This window comes from Aegilops tauschii, chromosome 6 (genome assembly GCF_002575655.3).
Source record: "Aegilops tauschii subsp. strangulata cultivar AL8/78 chromosome 6, Aet v6.0, whole genome shotgun sequence".
Taxonomy (NCBI): Eukaryota; Viridiplantae; Streptophyta; class Magnoliopsida; order Poales; family Poaceae; genus Aegilops; species Aegilops tauschii.
The window spans coordinates 228,019,823-228,039,691 of record NC_053040.3 but is presented as its reverse complement, the minus strand read 5'-3'; positions in this window follow the sequence as shown (position 1 = coordinate 228,039,691).

Sequence of the window (19,869 nt, the reverse complement as noted above, 5' to 3'; positions counted from 1 at the left end):
GTCGTGGACTTAGAACGCCTGATCACCTGACGCGTCGAGAGCTCCTCCTCCGGTAACTCGCCTCAGGTCAAATAAGCCAGGTAAGGCAGTGTCCAGTCAGGAATTGCTCGTAGAGCCGCTACCAACTGTCCCTCCGGGTCAGGAAGAGCAAGATCTTCCTCTAAAGGCAACTTGACAGAAGGATTATGCAACACATCAAGGAACACATTGGGAGGAACCAGCTTACGCTGTGAGCCAAGCCGAGATAATGCATTAGCCTCTTTGCTCTTGTGCCGTTCTATGTGATCCACTTGGTACCCCTTAAAGTGACCAACAATGTTATCAACTGCTTGACGATAAGCCGCCATAAGCGGGTCTTTAGAATCCCACTTTCCTTAGACCTGCTGAGCCACCAAGTCTGAGTCGCCAAAACATCTAACCTGGCTCAAATTCATCTCCTTAGCCATTCGGAGCCCATGGAGCAAAGCTTCATACTCAGCTGCATTGTTAGTACAAGGGAACATGAGCCTTAAAACATAACAAAACTTATCACCTCTTTGGGATTCCAAAATAACTCCAGCCCCCAAGCCTTCCAACTGTCTAGACCCATCAAAGTGTACAGTCCAATATGTGTTATCTGGCTTCTCCTCAGGTGCTTGAAGCTCTGTCCAATCGTTGAAGAAATCCACCAAAACTTGTGACTTAATAGCCGTTACTTAAGATGATGTGGTCCAAGCTCAATTGCCCATTTGACAACCCGACTAGTAGCCTCTCTGTTTTGTATGATATCTCCCAAAGGGGCTGAACTGACCACTGTGATTGGGTGTCCAAGAAAATAATGCTTCGCCATGAACACGCCAAACACAAGCTTCTACCAATGTGGATATCTCTGCTATGATTCTGTTGAAACTTTGCTGACATAATAAACCAGTCGCTAAACTGGGTACTTGATACGTCTCCAACGTATCTATAATTTATGAAGTATTCGTGTTGCTATATTATCATTCTTGGATGTTTTACAATCATTTTATAGCAACTTTATATCATTTTTGGGACTAACCTATTGACCCAGTGCCCAGTGCTAGTTGTTGTTTTTTGCTTGTTTTTTACATCGTAGGAACTCAATATCAAATGGAGTCCAAACACCGTGAAATTTTTGTGGATTTTTTATGGACCAGAAGACTTCTATTGGGCCAGAGCAGCACCTAGGGGTGCCCCGAGGGGGGCACAACCCACTAGGGCGTGCCTGGGGGCCCAGGCGCGCCCAGGTGGGTTGTGCCCACCTCGGTGGCCTCCCGCATCCCTTCTTCGCCCTGTAAATCGCTAAATATTCCAAAACCATCGGGGGTAACCCTAGATCAGAAGTTCCGCCGCCGCAAACCTCTGTAGCCACGAGAAACCAATCTAGACCCCGTTCCGACACCCTGCCGGAGGGGAAATCATCACCGGTGGCCATCTTCATCATCCCGGCGGCCACCATGATGAGGAGGGAGTAGTCCACCCTCGAGGCTGAGGGTTTGTACTAGTAGCTATGTGTTTAATCTCCCTCTCTCGTGTTCTTGAGATGTCGCGATCTTGATGTATCGCGGGCTTTGTTAATATAGTCGGAGCATATGGTGTTTCTCCCTCTCTATCTTGTTGTGATGAATTGAATTTTCCCTTTGAGATTTCGCTTTATCAGATTGAATACTTTTATGGATTTGAGAGGACTTGATATATGTCTTGCATATGGATACCTGTGGTGACAATGGGGTATTTTATTGATTCACTTGATATATATTTTGTCTCTCAACTCGCGGATTCCCGAGGTAACATTGGGGTAATCTACGCATAGGGGTTGATGCACATTCTTGTCTTTTTTTCTCCGGTAGAAGTCTTGGGGCACTCTTTGAGGTTCTTTGTGTTGGATTGAGTATAATGAATCCGAAATTATTTGGTGTTATTTTAGTACAAACTCTTGGATAGATCGGTCGGAAAGAATAGCTTCGAGGTGGTTTCGTACCCTACAAACGGTTTCTTCTTATGTTCTCCGCTAGATAGGAAATTGGAGTGATTCTTCATCGCACATTGAGGGATGGTTATATGATCCAATTATATTAGCATTGTCGAGAGATTGCAGTAGCGAAAGTACGGACCCTGGGCCTTGTTTTCAAGCATTGCAATACCGTTTGTGCTTCGTTTTATCACTTGCTAACTTGCTATTTTTTATTGTTCCTATTACAAAAACCAATATCTACTATCATTGCTACCCTTTTATCACCATCTCTTCGCCGAACTAGTGCACCTATACAAAATTCCCATTGTATCTGGTGTGTTGGGGACACAAGAGACTTTTTATTATTTGGTTGCAGGGTTGTTTGAGAGAGACCATCTTCATCCTACACCTCCCACAAATTGATAAACCTTAGGTCATCCACTTGAGGGAAAATTGCTACTGTCCTACAAAACTCTGCGCTTGGAGGTCCAACACAAGTCTACAAGAACAAGTTGTGTAGTAGACATCAAGCTCTTTTCTGGCGCCTTTGCCGGGAGGTGAGTGCTTGAAGGTATATCTTTAGATCTTGCGATCGAATATTTTAGTTTCTTGTTCATCACTAGTTTGGTTTATAAAACAAAACTACAAAAAAATGGAGAATGGGTTACCTCAAGTTGTTCTTTATCTTTATAATGTTTATCTTGAGAATAAGGATTTTGAGAATTGTGCTCAATTGCTAGAAAAACAATTCAACAAAATTTATGGCACAAAAACGTTGGATGATGTGCATGATTGCAATATTCCTAGTTTGGATTCTTTGAATATCCATGACGTTAATGACGATTGCATTAGTCATGATAATGATGTCTCCTATAAGAATGTCAATTTTTGCGGAGTGAATTCGGAGTGCAAATGCACACCAAAAAGGGAAGATAGATTTAAGAAGCATAAATATTTAGAAATGAAAAAGTTGCAAGAGAGGCTAGATTATTGTGCTGAAAGATTTAATTTTTTTGCCATCCTTGTGAACTTTGCAATGAACATGGTCATTTAATCTCCAATGCAAATTGTTTCATGATCAAATCGTGTCCAAAAGTTGTGATAACTTGATTACCCTTGAGCATCATAAAGAGCTTAGTCTTCTTTTGGGGTATGAAGAAATGAAACGTATAACTGACGGTATTCCAAACTTTAATCTCAAGAGATTTCTTGATTTTTATCTAGAGGAAATTTATATGTTTTGTGCGGTAAATTGCATTGAGAATCCTTATATTGCCAACTATCTAAAGACAAGAAAACAAATAGAATATTAAGAGAGTACCAATGAAAGGGAAAATATTTCCCAATACCCTCCGAGTGTTTATTATGATGAATCAGGTAACGAGGAGGAGCTTCCTATCCTATCAATCTCTTCAAAAAGAAGCTTAAAAGTTAATTAAACCCACACATGATGTGGTGAATAAGAAGAAAAGAAGAAAGAATAGAGGTAAAAAGGTATCTCTCCCAAATAATGTTGCTCCTATTATTGTTGTGCCTCATGAAAATGAATCAAAAATAATTGTGGAAGATGATGCACTTGATGATGATTTTGTTATGCCTATTGCTTGTTGTGATGATTATGATTGGGAAGATAATGATACTTCTTATAATCTTGGAAATCTTTTTGGCACCAACTTGGGAAATTATGATGATAGGAATTACTATACCGTTGGTGCTATTCATACTATTAATGATGAGAGTGATTATGCTTATGATATGCCATGCCACAAGCTTGGGGATGCTATGTTTGATGAGAATGACATGTTTGAGAATTTATTTGGTGCAATTAATGTTTGTCCCAAGCTTGGGGATGCTATGTTTAATGAAGATGATCTTTTTAGTGCCCCTACTTTGAATGATCAAATTTGCTATGATGATTGCATGCCTCCTATCTATGATGAGAACAAAGTTGCTACTTATGATGATTATTGTGATGATACTTATCTTATAAATAGTAGTGATGATTATATTTATAAAACTTTTCATATTTATGATTACCCTTTTCCTGAACATTCCTCTTTTAATTTGGAAACAATATATAGTATTCGAGTTTCATATGATACTCCCACCATGGTGAATGAGAAGAAATTTTCTTATGTGGAGAGTAATAAAATTTCTATGCTTGTGGATCATGAAAAGAGTGCTTTATGTGATGGTTATATTGATGAATCTATTCATGATGCTACTGAAAATTATTATGAGAGAGGAACTTATGATTCATGATGCTCTTGTTATGTTTCAATACGTATCTTTTATGCGAGCATCATTGAACTCATCGTGCCTAGCTAAAAGGCATTAAAGAAAAGCGCTTGTTGGGAGACAACCCAACACTTTTACCTGCTATTTTGGTGTGTTCACATGATTATGCTACTGTAGTAATCATGTTTTATTGCTTTTGTTTCAATAAAGTGCCAAGTAAAGCCTTTGGGATGGTCTATGGTGATAGTTGATGTGATCTTGCTGAAAAACAGAAACTTTTGCGCTCAGGAAAATAATTCTAATTTTTAACAGAAGCATGATAAAATACTGATTCTTTTTGCAGAAGATTAACAGACAAATTTCCCAGGTTTTCCTAATTTTTCAGAATTTTTGGAGTAGCAGAAGTATGGTTGGAGTACAGATTACTACAGACTGTTCAGTTTTTGACATATTCTGTTTTTTAATGCATAGTTTGCTTGTGTTCTATTTTCTATGGCTTATATTGCTCAATATAATTTGTGGAAATGATATGCTACAGTAGGCATTGCGTGAGAACAATTATGAATCTTTTCTTTGACAGTAAAGTGAACGGTTTGCTCTTTATCATACTAACCTATCTCACGAAGTTCCGTTAAATTTTGTGTGATTGAAGTTTTCAAGTTTTGGGGGAGATATCGATATGAGGACAATAAGGAGTGACAAGAACCTAAGCTTGGGGATGCCCAAGGCACCCCCAAGGAAATATTCAAGGAAGATGCAAACAACTAAGCTTGGGGATGCCCCAGAAGGCATCCCCTCTTTTGTCTCCAACATTATCCGTAACCTCACTTGGAGCTATGTTTTCATTCGTCACATGATATGTGTTTTGCTTGGAGCATCATTTTATTTTGCTAGAATTTGCTTGCTGTTATTTAGAATAATGTTTTGCATCTTTTAACATCATCACCTGAGTTGTGCTATTCTTAGAATGTCACTTTATTTTGGTTTTGCTTGCTGTTTCAATAAAATACTTAGATATGAAAGTTTTTAAATAAGAGAGAGTCCTCAAATAGCTATCCATTTACATAACTACTCGCTTGATCTTCACTTATATCTTTTTGGAGTAGCTTGGCATTTACTCTTGTGCTTAATTTATATCCTATGAGTAAATTGTTGAATGAATTGAATATCATGAAGTTGAAAGTATATCATGCCTAGTGGTATGTAACGCCCCGAGACCGATGCTCCAGTCACCTTCCATTTATTTTTTCGTTGTTATCGTGTGTTTATTTTGTTTGTTGCATTATCATAATTATTTTGTATATTTTATTCCTCTATGTTGATGCCATGATCATGTTGAGTGCCTTGTCATATCTTTGCTTCTTGCACCATGCTCATCTCATTTGGTTATATTGCATTGTCATGCCCATCATTGTCATGTTGCATTGCCTCTTGTCATTTTGCATGCTAATCATATACCTTGTGGTAATCATCATGTTGTTGCCATGTGCATTTCATTCATCCTTATATGGTGTGTTGTTGTTATGATGTGTGTGCGCATCATTCCTTGTTATCTCTCTCTCAAACCAAGCCCATGCATCATCACCTCTCTCTTCCTTCTCCTTTCTTTTATTTTGCAAGTGCCATTTCTCCCTTCTCCTTTAATGTTCATTCTTTCCCTATAAATCTTACCTGTTGCCTGCACCCTCTCTATCAGATTCCCATTCGAAGTTGTTTTGGTCAGGTTCAAAAATGATTGAAGTTTGAGAATAATTCAAACTCTAATTATTTTCTGCCTTCTAAAAATGCTAGAGCACTTTATTCAAATCCTACATGAATCCAGGGTTCCAAATTTATTCTTACCTATTCTTAATTCATCACCTAAACCCCTGGCATTTTCCTTTTCTGAACCTCGGAATTCAAATTTTTAGAAAAGAAAGAAAAGGGAAGGGGCCTCCCAGCAGCGTACTTGGGCCTCCTCCTCCTGTTCAAGCCCAGCCGTTGGACTCTTTCCCTCTCCTTTGTAATTCTCCATCGTGGCACCCTTCGACCTCACCTGCCAGCCTCTACCTTTGCTCCTTTTCTTCCTCCTCAGGCCACCTCCCCCTCACGGTAAAAGCAGAGGAGGAGCACACATGGCACTGAGGTAGCCAGCTGAGCCGCATCCCCTCCTATAAATCCCGCAGCCTCCGTCCTAGGGTTCCTCCTCCTCCCTCCTTTCCCCTCCGTTCTGCCGCAAAAGGTAAAGGGACACCCAAGCACTTGCTTCGGCGCCTCTAGGAGTCCTGGCCGCTGCGGCCACGAGCTCGTCGCCGGACTAGTCCTTCGTCGGCCTCCCTTCCGCGTCCCCGAACACCGCCACGCTGCCCCGGATCCATTCTGACATCGACCCACGCCCAAGGATCGCCATGTCCGGCTACCTCCCCGTCGTTCTGTTCCTCCCCTGCTTCCTGCTACTTCAGGGACATCGCTGGTCATCACCTTCCCTCATTGCCTCCGTTCGTCCCCGAGCATGATCGACTACACCGTCCAACCCACGGCGAGCCACCGCTTGTCCCACCCCTTTTCCGTCTCGAATTCATCCATGCATGCATGTCGTTTCCCATCGTATCCTAGGCCATGCTCGCCGTAGTCGCTGCATCCTTGATGCATAGCACCTTTGCTGCACACCTCGCCACCCGCAGCTCGCGTCCCACGCCCGTGCCGCATGCCCGCGCCGCCACTTCGCCCAGCACCACAACCCCATGCTTGGCCGCGTTTCGTGGCCATGGTCGCAAGCTTCTGCTCGTCCACGAGCTCCTCGCACTCACACCCCTCCTGCATATCACACACACCATGTGCACGTCCACAGCAGCCGCATCATGCTGTTGGAAATATGCCCTAGAGGCAATAATAAAATGGTTATTATTATATTTCCTTGTTCATGATAATTGTCTATTGTTCATGCTATAATTGTGTTATCCGGAAATCGTAATACATGTGTGAACAAATAGACCATAACATGTCCCTAGTGAGCCTCTAGTTGACTAGCTCGTTGATCAATAGTTGGTTACGGTTTCCTGACCATGGACATTGGATGTCATTGATAACGGGATCACATCATTAGGAGAATGATGTGATGGACAAGACCCAATCCTAAGCATAGCACTAGATCATGTAGTTCGTTTGCTGAAGCTTTTCTAATGTCAAGTATCATTTCCTTAGACCATGAGATCGTGCAACTCCCGGATACCGTAGGAATGCTTTGGGTGTACCAAACGTCACAACGTAACTGGGTGGCTATAAAGGTGCACTACAGGTATCTCCGAAAGTGTCTGTTGGGTTGGCACGGATCGAGACTGGGATTTGTCACTCCGTATGACGGAGAGGTATCTATGGGCCCACTCGGTATTGCATCATCATAATAAGCTCAATGTGACTAAGTAGTTAGTCACGGGATCATGCATTACGGAACGAGTAAAGTGACTTGCCGGTAACGAGATTGAACGAGGTATTGGGATACCGACGATCGAATCTCGGGCAAGTAACGTACTGATTGATAAAGGGAATTGTATACGGGATTGCTTGAATCCTCGACATCGTGGTTCATCCGATGAGATCATCGTGGAACGTGTGGGAGCCAACATGGGTATCTAGATCCCACTGTTGGTTATTGGCTAGAGAGGTGTCTCGGTCATGTCTGCATGATTCCCAAACCTGTAGGGTCTACACACTTAAGGTTCGATGATGCTAGGGTTATAAGGAAGGTTTGTATGTGATTACCGAATGTTGTTCAGAGTCCCGGATGAGATCCCGGACGTCACGAGGAGTTCCGGAATGGTCCAGAGGTAAAGATTTATATATGGGAAGTCACCATACGGTCACCGCAAGTGTTCGGGGGTATGCCGGTATTGTACCGGGACCACCGAAGGGGTTCCGGGGGTCCACCGGGAGGGTCCACCTGCCCCGGAGGGCCTTATGGGCTGTAGGTGGAAGGGAACCAGCCCCTAAGTGGGCTGGGGCGCCAAACCTCCTAGGGCCCATGCGCCTAGGGTTTGGGGGAACCCTAAAGGGGGCGCCCCCCTTGCTTGGGGGGCAAGCCACCTCCCCCTTGGCCGCCGCCCCCCTCTAGATCCCATCTAGAGGGGCCGGCCCCCTTCCTCCTTCTCCCTATAAATATAGGGGTGAGGGGAGGGCTGCAACACCACATCCAAAGCGCAACCCCTCCCCAACACCTCTCCTCCTCCGCGCGAGCTTGGCGAAGCCCTGCCGGAGAACTGTCACTCCATCACCACCAGTCGTGCTGCTGTTGGAGCCTTCTTCCTCAACCTCTCCGTCCTCCTTGCTGGATCAAGGCGTGGGAGACATCACCGCTCCATACGTGTGTTGAACGCGGAGGTGCCGTCCGTTCGGCGCTTGGATCATCGGTGATTTGGATCACGACGAGTACGACTCCATCAACCCCGTTCTCTTGAACGCTTCCGCTCGCGATCTACAAGGGTATGTAGATGCACTCCTCCCCTCTCGTTGCTAGTCAACTCCATAGATTGATCTTGGTGATGCATAGAAAATTTTAATTTCTGCAACGATCCCCAACAGTGGCATCATGAGCTAGGTCTATGCGTAGTTTCTATGCATGAGTAGAACACAAGTTGTTGTGGGCGTCGATTTTGTCAATTTACTTGCGGTTACTAGTCTTATCTTGATTCGGCGGCATCGTGGGATGAAGCGGCCCGGACCGACCTTACACGTACGCTTACGTGAGACAGGTTCCACCGACTGACATGCACTAGTTGCATAAGGTGGCTAGCGGGTGTCTGTCTATCCCACTTTAGTCGGATCAGATTCGATGAAAAGGGTCCTTATGAAGGGTAAATAGAAATTGGCATATCATGTTGTGGTTTTGGCGTAGGTAAGAAACGTTCTTGCTAGAAACCTATAGCAGCCACGTAAAAGTTTGCAACAACAATTAGAGGACGTCTAACTTGTTTTTGCAGCAAGTGCCATGTGATGTGATATGGCCAGAAGGATGTGATGAATGATATATGTGATGTATGAGATTGATCATGTTCTTGTAATAGGAATCACGACTTGCATGTCGATGAGTATGACAATCGACAGGAGCCATAGGAGTTGTCTTAATTTATTTATGACCTGCGTGTCAACTGGAACGTCATGTAATTACTTTACTTTATTGCTAACCGTTAGCCATAGTAGTAGAAGTAATAGTTGGCGAGACAACTTCATGAAGACACGATGATGGAGATCATGGTGTCATGCCGGTGACGATGATGAACATGGCGCCCCGAAGATGGAGATCAAAAGGAGCAAAATGATATTGGCCATATCATGTCACTATTTGATTGCATGTGATGTTTATCATGTTTTACATCTTATTTGCTTAGAACGACGGTAGCATAAATAAGATGATCCCTCGCTAAAATTTCAAGAAAGTGTTTCCCCTAACTGTGCACCGTTGCAAAGGTTCGTTGTGCCGAAGCACCACGTGATGATTGGGTGTGATAGGTTCTAACGTTCGCATACAACTGGTGTAAGCTAGATTTACACACGCAATACACTTAGGTTGACTTGACGAGCCTAGCATGTACAGACATGGCCTCGGAACACAAGAGACCGAAAGGTCGAACATGAGTCGTATAGCAGATACGATCAACATGAAGATGTTCACCGATGATGACTAGTCCGTCTCACGTGATGATCGGACACGGCCTAGTTGACTCGGATCATGTATCACTTAGATGACTAGAGGGATGTCTGTCTGAGTGGGAGTTCATTAATAATTTGATTACATGAACTTAATTATCATGAACTTACTCTAAAATCTTTACAATATGTCTTGTAGATCAAATGGCCCACGCTAATGTCAACCTCAACTTCAACGCATTCCTAGAGAAAACCAAGCTGAAAGACGATGGTAGCAACTATACGGACTGGGTCCGGAACTTGAGGATCATCCTCATAGCTGCCAAGAAAGCATATGTCCTTGAAGCACCGCTAGGTGAAGCACCCGTCCCAGCAAACCAAGACGTTATGAACGCCTGGCAAACACGTGTTGATGATTACTCCCTGGTTCAGTGCAGCATGCTTTACAGCTTAGAACCGGGGCTCCAAAAGAGTTTCGAGCAGCACAGAGCATATGAGATGTTCCAAGAGCTGAAAATGGTTTTCCAAGCTCATGCCCGGGTCGAGAGATATGAAGTCTCCGACAAGTTCTACAGTTGTAAGATGGAGGAGAATAGTTCCGTCAGCGAACACATACTCAAAATGTCTGGGTTGCACAACCGCTTGTCTCGGTTGGGAGTTAATCTCCCGGATGACGCGGTCGTTGACAGAATCCTTCAGTCGCTCCCACCTAGCTACAAGAGCTTTGTGATGAACTTCAATATGCAGGGGATGGAAAAGACCATTCCTGAGGTATATTCAATGCTGAAATCAGCGGAGGTGGAGATCAAAAAGGAACATCAAGTGTTGATGGTGAATAAAACCACTAAGTTCAAGAAAGGCAAGGGTAAGAAGAACTTCAAGAAAGACGGCAAGGGAGTTGCCGCGCCCGGTAAGCAAGCTGCCGGGAAGAAGACAAAGAATGGACCCAAGCCTGAGACTGAGTGCTTTTATTGCAAGGTAAACAGTCACTGGAAGCAGAACTGCCGCAAGTACTTAGCGGATAAGAAGGCCGGCAATACCAAAGGTATATGTGATATACATGTTATTGATGTGTACCTAACCTGCGCTCGTAGTAGCTCCTGGGTATTTGATACCGGTGCGGTTGCTCATATTTGTAACTCAAAGCATGAGCTGCGGAATAAGCGGAGACTGGCAAAAGACGAGGTGACGATGCGCGTCGGGAATGGTTCCAAGGTCGATGTGATCGCCGTCGGCACGCTACCTCTACATTTACCTACGGGATTAGTTTTAAACCTCAATAATTGTTATTTAGTGCCAGCTTTGAGCATGAACATTGTATCTGGATCTCGTTTAATGCGAGATGGCTACTCATTTAAATCCGAGAATAATGGTTGTTCTATTTATATGAGAGATATGTTTTATGGTCATGCCCCGCTGGTCAATGGTTTATTCTTAATGAATCTCTAACGTGATGTTACACATGCTCATAGTGTGAATGCCAAGAAATGTAAGGTTGATAATGATAGTCCCACATACTTGTGGCACTGCCACCTTGGTCACATTGGTGTCAAACGCATGAAGAAACTCCATGCAGATGGACTTTTGGAGTCTCTTGATTATGAATCATTTGACACGTGCGAACCATGCCTCATGGGCAAAATGACCAAGACTCCGTTCTCCAGAACAATGGAGCGAGCAACCAACTTATTGGAAATCATACATACTGATGTGTGCGGTCCAATGAGCGTTGAGGCTCGCGGTGGCTATCGTTATGTTTGCACCCTCACTGATGACTTGAGTAGATATGGGTATGTCTACTTAATGAAACACAAGTCTGAGACCTTTGAAAAGTTCAAGGAATTTCAGAGTGAGGTTGAGAATCAACGTGACAGGAAAATAAAGTTCTTACGATCAGATCGTGGTGGGGAATATTTGAGTCACGAATTTGGCACACACATAAGGAAATGTGGAATTGTTTCACAACTCACACCGCCTGGAACACCTCAGCGTAATGGTGTGTCCGAACATCGTAATCGCACTCTATTGGATATGGTGCGATCTATGATGTCTCTTACCGATCTACCGCTATCATTCTGGGGTTATGCTTTAGAGACTGCCGCATTCACTTTAAATAGGCCTCCGTCGAAATCCGTTGAGATGACACCGTATGAATTATGGTTTGGAAAGAAACCTAAGCTGTCGTTTCTTAAAGTTTGGGGATGCGATGCTTATGTCAAGAAACTTCAACCTGAAAAGCTCGAACCCAAGTCGGAAAAATGCGTCTTCATAGTATACCCTAAGGAAACCATTGGGTATACCTTCTACCTCAGATCCGAAGGCAAGATCTTAGTTGCCAAGAATGGGTCCTTTCTGGAGAAAGATTTTCTCTCGAAAGAAGTAAGTGGGAGGAAAGTGGAACTTGATGAGATGACCCCTCTCGAACCAGAAAGTAGTGCAGCACAAGAAAATGTTTCTGTGGTGCCTGCACCGACTGGAGAGGAAGTTAATGATGACGATCATGATCAAGTTACCACTGAACTTCGTAGGTCCACAAGGACACGTTCCGCACCAGAGTGGTACGGCAACCCTGTCCTGGAAATCAAGTTGTTGGACAACGGTGAACCTTCGAACTATGAAGAAGCAATGGCAGGCCTAGATTCCAACAAATGGCTTGAAGCCATGCAATCCGAGATAGGATCCATGTATGAAAACAAAGTATGGACTTTGACAGACTTGCCCGATGATCGGCAAGCGATAGAAAATAAATGGATCTTTAAGAAGAAGACGGACGCGGATGGAAATGTTACCATCTATAAAGCTCGACTTGTCGCTAAGGGTTATCGACAAGTTCAAGGAGTTGACTACGATGAGACCTTATCACCCGTAGCGAAGCTGAAGTCCGTCCGAATCATGTTAGCAATTGCCGCATTCTACGATTATGAAATATGGCAAATGGACGTCAAAACGGCATTCCTTAACGGCTTCCTTAAGGAAGAATTGTATATGATGCAGCCGGAAGGTTTTGTCGAACCTAAGAATGCTGACAAAGTATGCAAGCTCCAGTGCTCAATCTATGGGCTGGTGCAGGCATCTCGGAGTTGGAACATTCGCTTTGATGAGATGATCAAAGCGTTTGGGTTTACACAGACTTATGGAGAAGCCTGTGTTTACAAGAAAGTGAGTGGGAGCTCTGTAGCATTTCTCATATTATATGTGGATGACATACTATTGATGGGAAATGATATAGAATTCTTGGAAAGTATAAAGGCCTACTTGAATAAGTGTTTTTCAATGAAGGACCTTGGAGAAGCTGCTTACATATTACGCATCAAGATCTATAGAGATAGATCGAGACGCCTCATAGGTCTTTCACAAAGCACATACCTTGACAAGACATTGAAGAAGTTCAATATGGATCAGTCCAAGAAGGGGTTCTTGCCTGTATTGCAAGGTGTGAGATTGAGCACGGCTCAATGCCCGACCACGACAGAAGATAGAGAAAAGATGAGTGTCGTCCCCTATGCCTCGGCCATAGGGTCTATTATGTCCATGTTGTGTACCAGACCTGATGTAAACCTTGCCGTAAGTTTGGTAGGAAGGTACCAAAGTAATCCCGGCATGGAACACTGGACAGCGGTCAAGAACATCCTGAAGTACCTGAAAAGGACTAAGGATATGTTTCTCGTTTATGGAGGTGACGAAGAGCTCGTCGTAAAGGGTTACGTCGATGCTAGCTTCGACACAGATCTGGATGACTCTAAGTCACAAACCGGATACGTGTATATTTTGAATGGTGGGGCAGTCAGCTGGTGCAGTTGCAAGCAAAGCATCATGGCGGGATCTACATGTGAAGCAGAGTACATGGCAGCCTCGGAGGCAGCACATGAAGCAATCTAGATGAAGGAGTTCATTGCCGACCTAGGAGTTATTCCCAATGCATCGGGGCCGATGACTCTCTTCTGTGACAACACTGGAGCTATTGCCCTTGCCAAGGAGCCCAGGTTTCACAAGAAGACCAGGCACATCAAGCGTCGCTTCAACTCCATTCGTGAAAATGTTCAAAATGGAGACAAAGATATTTGTAAAGTACATACGGATTTGAATGTCGCAGATCCGTTGACTAAACCTCTTCCACGGGCAAAACATGATCAACACCAGAACTCTATGGGTGTACGATTCATCACAATGTAACTAGATTATTGACTCTAGTGCAAGTGGGAGACTGTTGGAAATATGCCCTAGAGGCAATAATAAAATGGTTATTATTATATTTCCTTGTTCATGATAATTGTCTATTGTTCATGCTATAATTGTGTTATCCGTAAATCGTAATACATGTGTGAACACATAGACCATAACATGTCCCTAGTGAGCCTCTAGTTGACTAGCTTGTTGATCAATAGATGGTTATGGTTTCCTGACCATGGACATTGGATGTCATTGATAACGGGATCACATCATTAGGAGAATGATGTGATGGACAAGATCCAATCCTAAGCATAGCACTAGATCATGTAGTTCGTTTGCTGAAGCTTTTCTAATGTCAAGTATCATTTCCTTAGACCATGAGATCATGCAACTCCCGGATACCGTAGGAATGCTTTGGGTGTACCAAACGTCACAACGTAACTGGGTGGCTATAAAGGTGCACTACAGGTATCTCCGAAAGTGTCTGTTGGGTTGGCATGGATCGAGACTGGGATTTGTCACTCCGTATGACGGAGAGGTATCTCTGGGCCCACTCGGTATTGCATCATCATAATGAGCTCAATGTGACTAAGTAGTTAGTCACGGGATCATGCATTACGGAACGAGTAAAGTGAGTTGCCGGTAACGAGATTGAACGAGGTATTGGGATATCGACGATCGAATCTCGGGCAAGTAACGTACCGATTGATAAAGGGAATTGTATACGGGATTGCTTGAATCCTCGACATCGTGGTTCATCCGATGAGATCATCGTGGAACGTGTGGGAGCCAACATGGGTATCCAGATCCTGCTGTTGGTTATTGGCTAGAGAGGTGTCTCGGTCATGTCTGCATGATTCCCGAACCCGTAGGGTCTACACACTTAAGGTTCGATGATGCTAGGATTATAAGGAAGGTTTGTATGTGATTACCGAATGTTGTTCGGAGTCCCGGATGAGATCCTGGACGTCACGAGGAGTTCTGGAATGGTCCAGAGGTAAAGATTTATATATGGGAAGTCACCATACGGTCACCGGAAGTGTTCGGGGGTATGCCGGTATTGTACCGGGACCACCGAAGGGGTTCCGGGGGTCCACCGGGAGGGTCCACCTGCCCCGGAGGGCCTTATGGGCTGTAGGTGGAAGGGAACCAGCCCCTAAGTGGGCTGGGGCGCCAAACCCCCTAGGGCCCATGCGCCTAGGGTTTGGGGGAACCCTAAAGGGGGCGCCCCCTTGCTTGGGGGGCAAGCCACCTCCCCCTGGGCCGCCGCCCCCCCCCCCCCTCTAGATGCCATCTAGAGGGGCCGGCCCCCTTCCTCCTTCTCCCTATAAAAAGAGGGGTGAGGGGAGGGCTGCAACACCACATCCAAGGCGCAGCCCCTCCCCTCCCCAACACCTCTCCTCCTCCGCGCGAGCTTGGCGAAGCCCTGCCGGAGAACTGTCACTCCATCACCACCACGCCGTCGTGCTGCTGTTGGAGCCTTCTTCCTCAACCTCTCCCTCCTCCTTGCTGGATCAAGGCGTGGGAGACATCACCGCTCCGTACGTGTGTTGAACGCGGAGGTGCCGTCCGTTCGGCGCTTGGATCATCGGTGATTTGGATCACGACGAGTACGACTCCATCAACCCCGTTCTCTTGAACGCTTCCGCTCGCGATCTACAAGGGTATGTAGATGCACTCCTCCCCTCTCGTTGCTAGTAAACTCCATAGATTGATCTTGGTGATGCGTAGAAAATTTTAATTTCTGCAACGATCCCCAACACATGCACAGCAGCATGCCCACCTCGTCTGCGCGCCTTGCACAACTCCGCTGTAGCTCCTGCCTTGCCATTCATCGCCGCCATGGCCGCAAGCTACTACTCCCACACATGCTGCTTGTTTCTTTGCTTTGCTGCACCTTCGCTGCACACCTCCACGCACACGCATCTACACGCACAGCCGCACTCGATTGCGAGTCTGTGGCCCTGCTTCATCTCGCCGCCGCCATGACCGAGGCGACCTTGAGTCTTCCCGCACAGCCGAGTCCAATTTGCAGCACCAACACCTCGCGTGTTGCTCCGCACCAACCACACACACCAGCAGCTCTCGTGCGCAACCAGAACCTCGCCTGTCGCCTTGCAGCCGCCCAGCACCGAGCCGAAACCCCCATGGACGATAGCTCAGAAGCTTCGAGACCATGCCACACACACGTCCCGAGCATTCTCCACACCTGTGCGCTGCACCCTGATCCTTTCCGCACGCCCGCCGTAGCTCTACATCCACCGCATGCGCCATGCTTGCTCGCGCCGTCGCTGCTGAGATCCCCGTGCGCGCTTCAGTCTGGGTCCTGGTCGCGTTGCCCATATGCGTTATTCCCAGCTGATCTCCCTTTGCATCCTGAACACATAGCTAGCCTAGTGGCTAGCGCAGCCACTATCCAACCAGGGGGTCTGGGGTTTGAATCCTAGGCACCCCCTATTTCTTTTTATTGCCCTGTTTCCTTTCTCTCACACAGCCGCATTGGGCTGGATCTGCTACTGGGCTTACACAGTGCGTTGAATCCAGCCCGTGCATATTTTTTCCCAGTCTGTGTATTTTAGCATTTTCCAATGCACTCTCATTTACAGTAAATGCCACTATTTTACATTGGTAATAATTAAGTATCCATGCATCCAAATAAAACATGGCATATATGCATCTTGCTTAGAATTTCATGTAATTTCGCAATTTGCAACTTTCATCCATGTTTAAACATGCTGTTTCAATTAGTTTGCATACATGACATGTTAAAATGGTTTATTTCACAACTAAATAACCGTAGCTCCAAATTAACTAAACTCTCTATATAAATGGGGTGGGAAAATGCGTAGATTAACATGGTGCACTTTAACTTGCTGTTTAACAACTTTAACATAATGTTTTATCCAGATCAGTAGCAAATTCGAAATTTGCATATGGGGATTTTCCGGAATTGTTATGTGTTGTTTCCAGCCTCATTTAAACTTGCTTTGATGTGATGTTCTTGTATGCATCATCTCTTGCCACGAGTAGCATTATGTAGCCTTATTATGCATCATACTTGGGTGAGCATCATGTCATGTTTATGTGTTGTGTGTTTACCATGTTATTTGCTTCTTTCCGGTTGTGCTTCTTCTCGATAGTTCTTGTTTCGTTGCGATCGTGAGGATTTGTTTGACTACGTGGTTTCGTCTTCTTCATGGACTCGGTCTTCTTCCTAGCGGGATTTCAGGCAAGATGACCGTCACCTTGGATCTCACTACTATCTTTGCTTTGCTAGTTGTCTCGATGTTATCGTTATGTCGTGCTACCTACCACTTGTTTATCAAACCTCCAAAATTGCCATGATAGCCTCTAACATTTTCCACCATCCTAGCAAACCGTTGTTTGGCTATGTTACCACTTTGCTCAGCCCCTCTTACAGCGTTGCTAGTTGCAGGTGCAGTTGTAGGTTGTTCCATGTTGGGACATGAATATCATGGATATCATGGATATCACAATATCTCTTATTTAATTAATGCATCTATATACTTGGTAAAGGGTGGAAGACTTAACCTTTTGCTTGGTGTTTTGTTCCACTCTTGCCGCCTTAGTTTCCGTTATACCGGTGTTATGTTCCTTGATTTTGCGTCCCTATCACAGTGAGGATTTATGGGCCCCTCTTGACAGTTCGCTTTGAGTAAAACTCTTCCAGTAAGGCCCAACATTGGTTTTACAATTTGCTCAACATAATAACTAAACATGATAATAAATTTGACGCATAGGGAGTTAGCGCTACCCGAGGTTCATTATTCAACCTAATATAGGGGGGCCAGTGCTGATGGTGTTGGTCCCAAACTAGAGAACCATGCGGGACCGCCCCTTGGCAAATTGGGGTATTTTGGTACCTGTATACTTAGCTCATCAGTCGTGGCCTGAGACGAGATACGCGCGGCTACTATCACGGTGTCGGCACGTCGGGGGGTCTTGCTGGACTTGTTTTACCATTGCCGAAATGTCTTGTGCACCGGGATTCCGAGTCTGGTCGGAGGGTCCCGAGATGGAGGATTGTCTCCATGGATCGTGAGCTTGTCATGGGCTAAGTTGGGACACCCCTGCAGGGTTTAAACTTTCGAGAGTCGTGCCCGCGGTTATGTGGCAGATGGGAATTTTTAATATCCGGTTGTAGTGGACTTGAACTAAACTCAATTAAAATACACCAACCGCGTGCGTAACCGTGACCTTCTCTTTTCGAGTGAGTTCGAGAAGAGAACACGGTGGGGTTATGTTTGAACGTAAGTAGTTTAGGATCACTATCATTACTAGTTTGCGACCGTTTGCGTAGTTTCTAATCTTACTCTTGTACTCATAAGTTAGCCACCATACAATGCTTAGTCGCTTGCTGCAACCTCACCACTTATCCACTCCATACCCATTAAGCTTTGCTAGTCTTGATACCCATGGCAGTGGGACTGCTGAGTCCACGTGGCTCATAGTTTACTACAACAACAGTTGCAGGTACAGGTAATGCGATGTCATGACGTGAGAGCGATGTTTGCTTGTTTTGTAGTTCTTCTCCTGCTTCTTCTTCTTTGATCAGGGGATAGGTTCCTAGTCGGCAGCCTGGGCTAGCAGGGTGGATGTCGTTTGAGTTTCTGTTTGTGTTTCATCCATGGCCAGATGTTGTTCTCATGTATGATGTTTGATGTATTCTTGTGGCATTGATATGCCCTTTGTATGTATCCCCAACTATTATGTAATGGTTCGATGTAATGATATCCACCTCGCAAAAGTGTTTCAATATGCGGCTCTATCCTTGGTAGGACCTTCGAGTTCCTCTCGGATAGGAACGCATATTGGGCATGACAAGTTGGTATCAGAGCCTCGACCGACCATAGGAGCCCCCTTGATTGATCATAGTTGGCCATTGTCGAGTCTAGAAGAAAACTAATTTCTGAGTCTAGTTATATCGGAGAGTAGGACTTCTTTTTACACCTCAGCCCCTTCGTTGCTCTGGTGAGAAATCCTGATGTAGGTATTTTGACTTACTCCTCTCCCCCTTCAAAAAAAATTTAGGATCACGCAGGGTTCTTTTGATCATTGTGTTCTCAATCCTCTTTTCATCCGACGCACTTCTCTTCGAGTTGATTCGACCCTCTTTGTATTTTGCAAGATTAGTCCTCAGTTCTTTCTCAACGACGTTGTTTCCCCATCCAAAGATAAACAATGTCGTCTGAAGTTGTCTTTCTTTTTCCCACCCGCCCACCCTTTTCTTCTCGGAGCCGGAGTCCTTGATCGAGTATCCATCCTACTCGTTTGAAGCCTTTGCATTCTTTCCTCAATTATTTCAACTGGTGTTTTTCTCTTCAAGTTATTCGTCGGCTCCCCTTTCCAAGTTGCCTTTGATTTACCCTCCCTCCCACCCCTTTTCTTCCTGGAGTCTGAGCCTCTATTCGAGCATCAATTTCATTCATGCGGAGCCTCTTCAGTCTTTCCTCAGTTGTCTCAACTGGTGAATTCTCGTCAACTTCATCATGGTTCGTCTCGTTTTATTTTCCGGTGGATTCGGTTCCAATGTTTGGGTTGATCACATTCTTTTCCTTGACTGAAGTGTTTCCCCTTGCTCGTTCGCCTCTCGCCATTTTATTCTTTTGGAGTGCTCAAGACATCTCAAAAGATTGGTGTTTGTGTTCAAATTAATTACAGGTTGTCACCTCATTCGAGTCTTTCAATCATTCCGGTGCATCATTTCGCATTCAAACAATCCTTTCCAACGGTGTTTCTTTTTAGTGGGCCCTAACCCATGGGTCTTTTCCCAGGATCTTACCTGACTCTTTTAATTTTCCCTGAGTGATTCTCAAATTCTTTTCGAAGTTTGACGTAAGAATGAATTTCATCAGTCAGATACC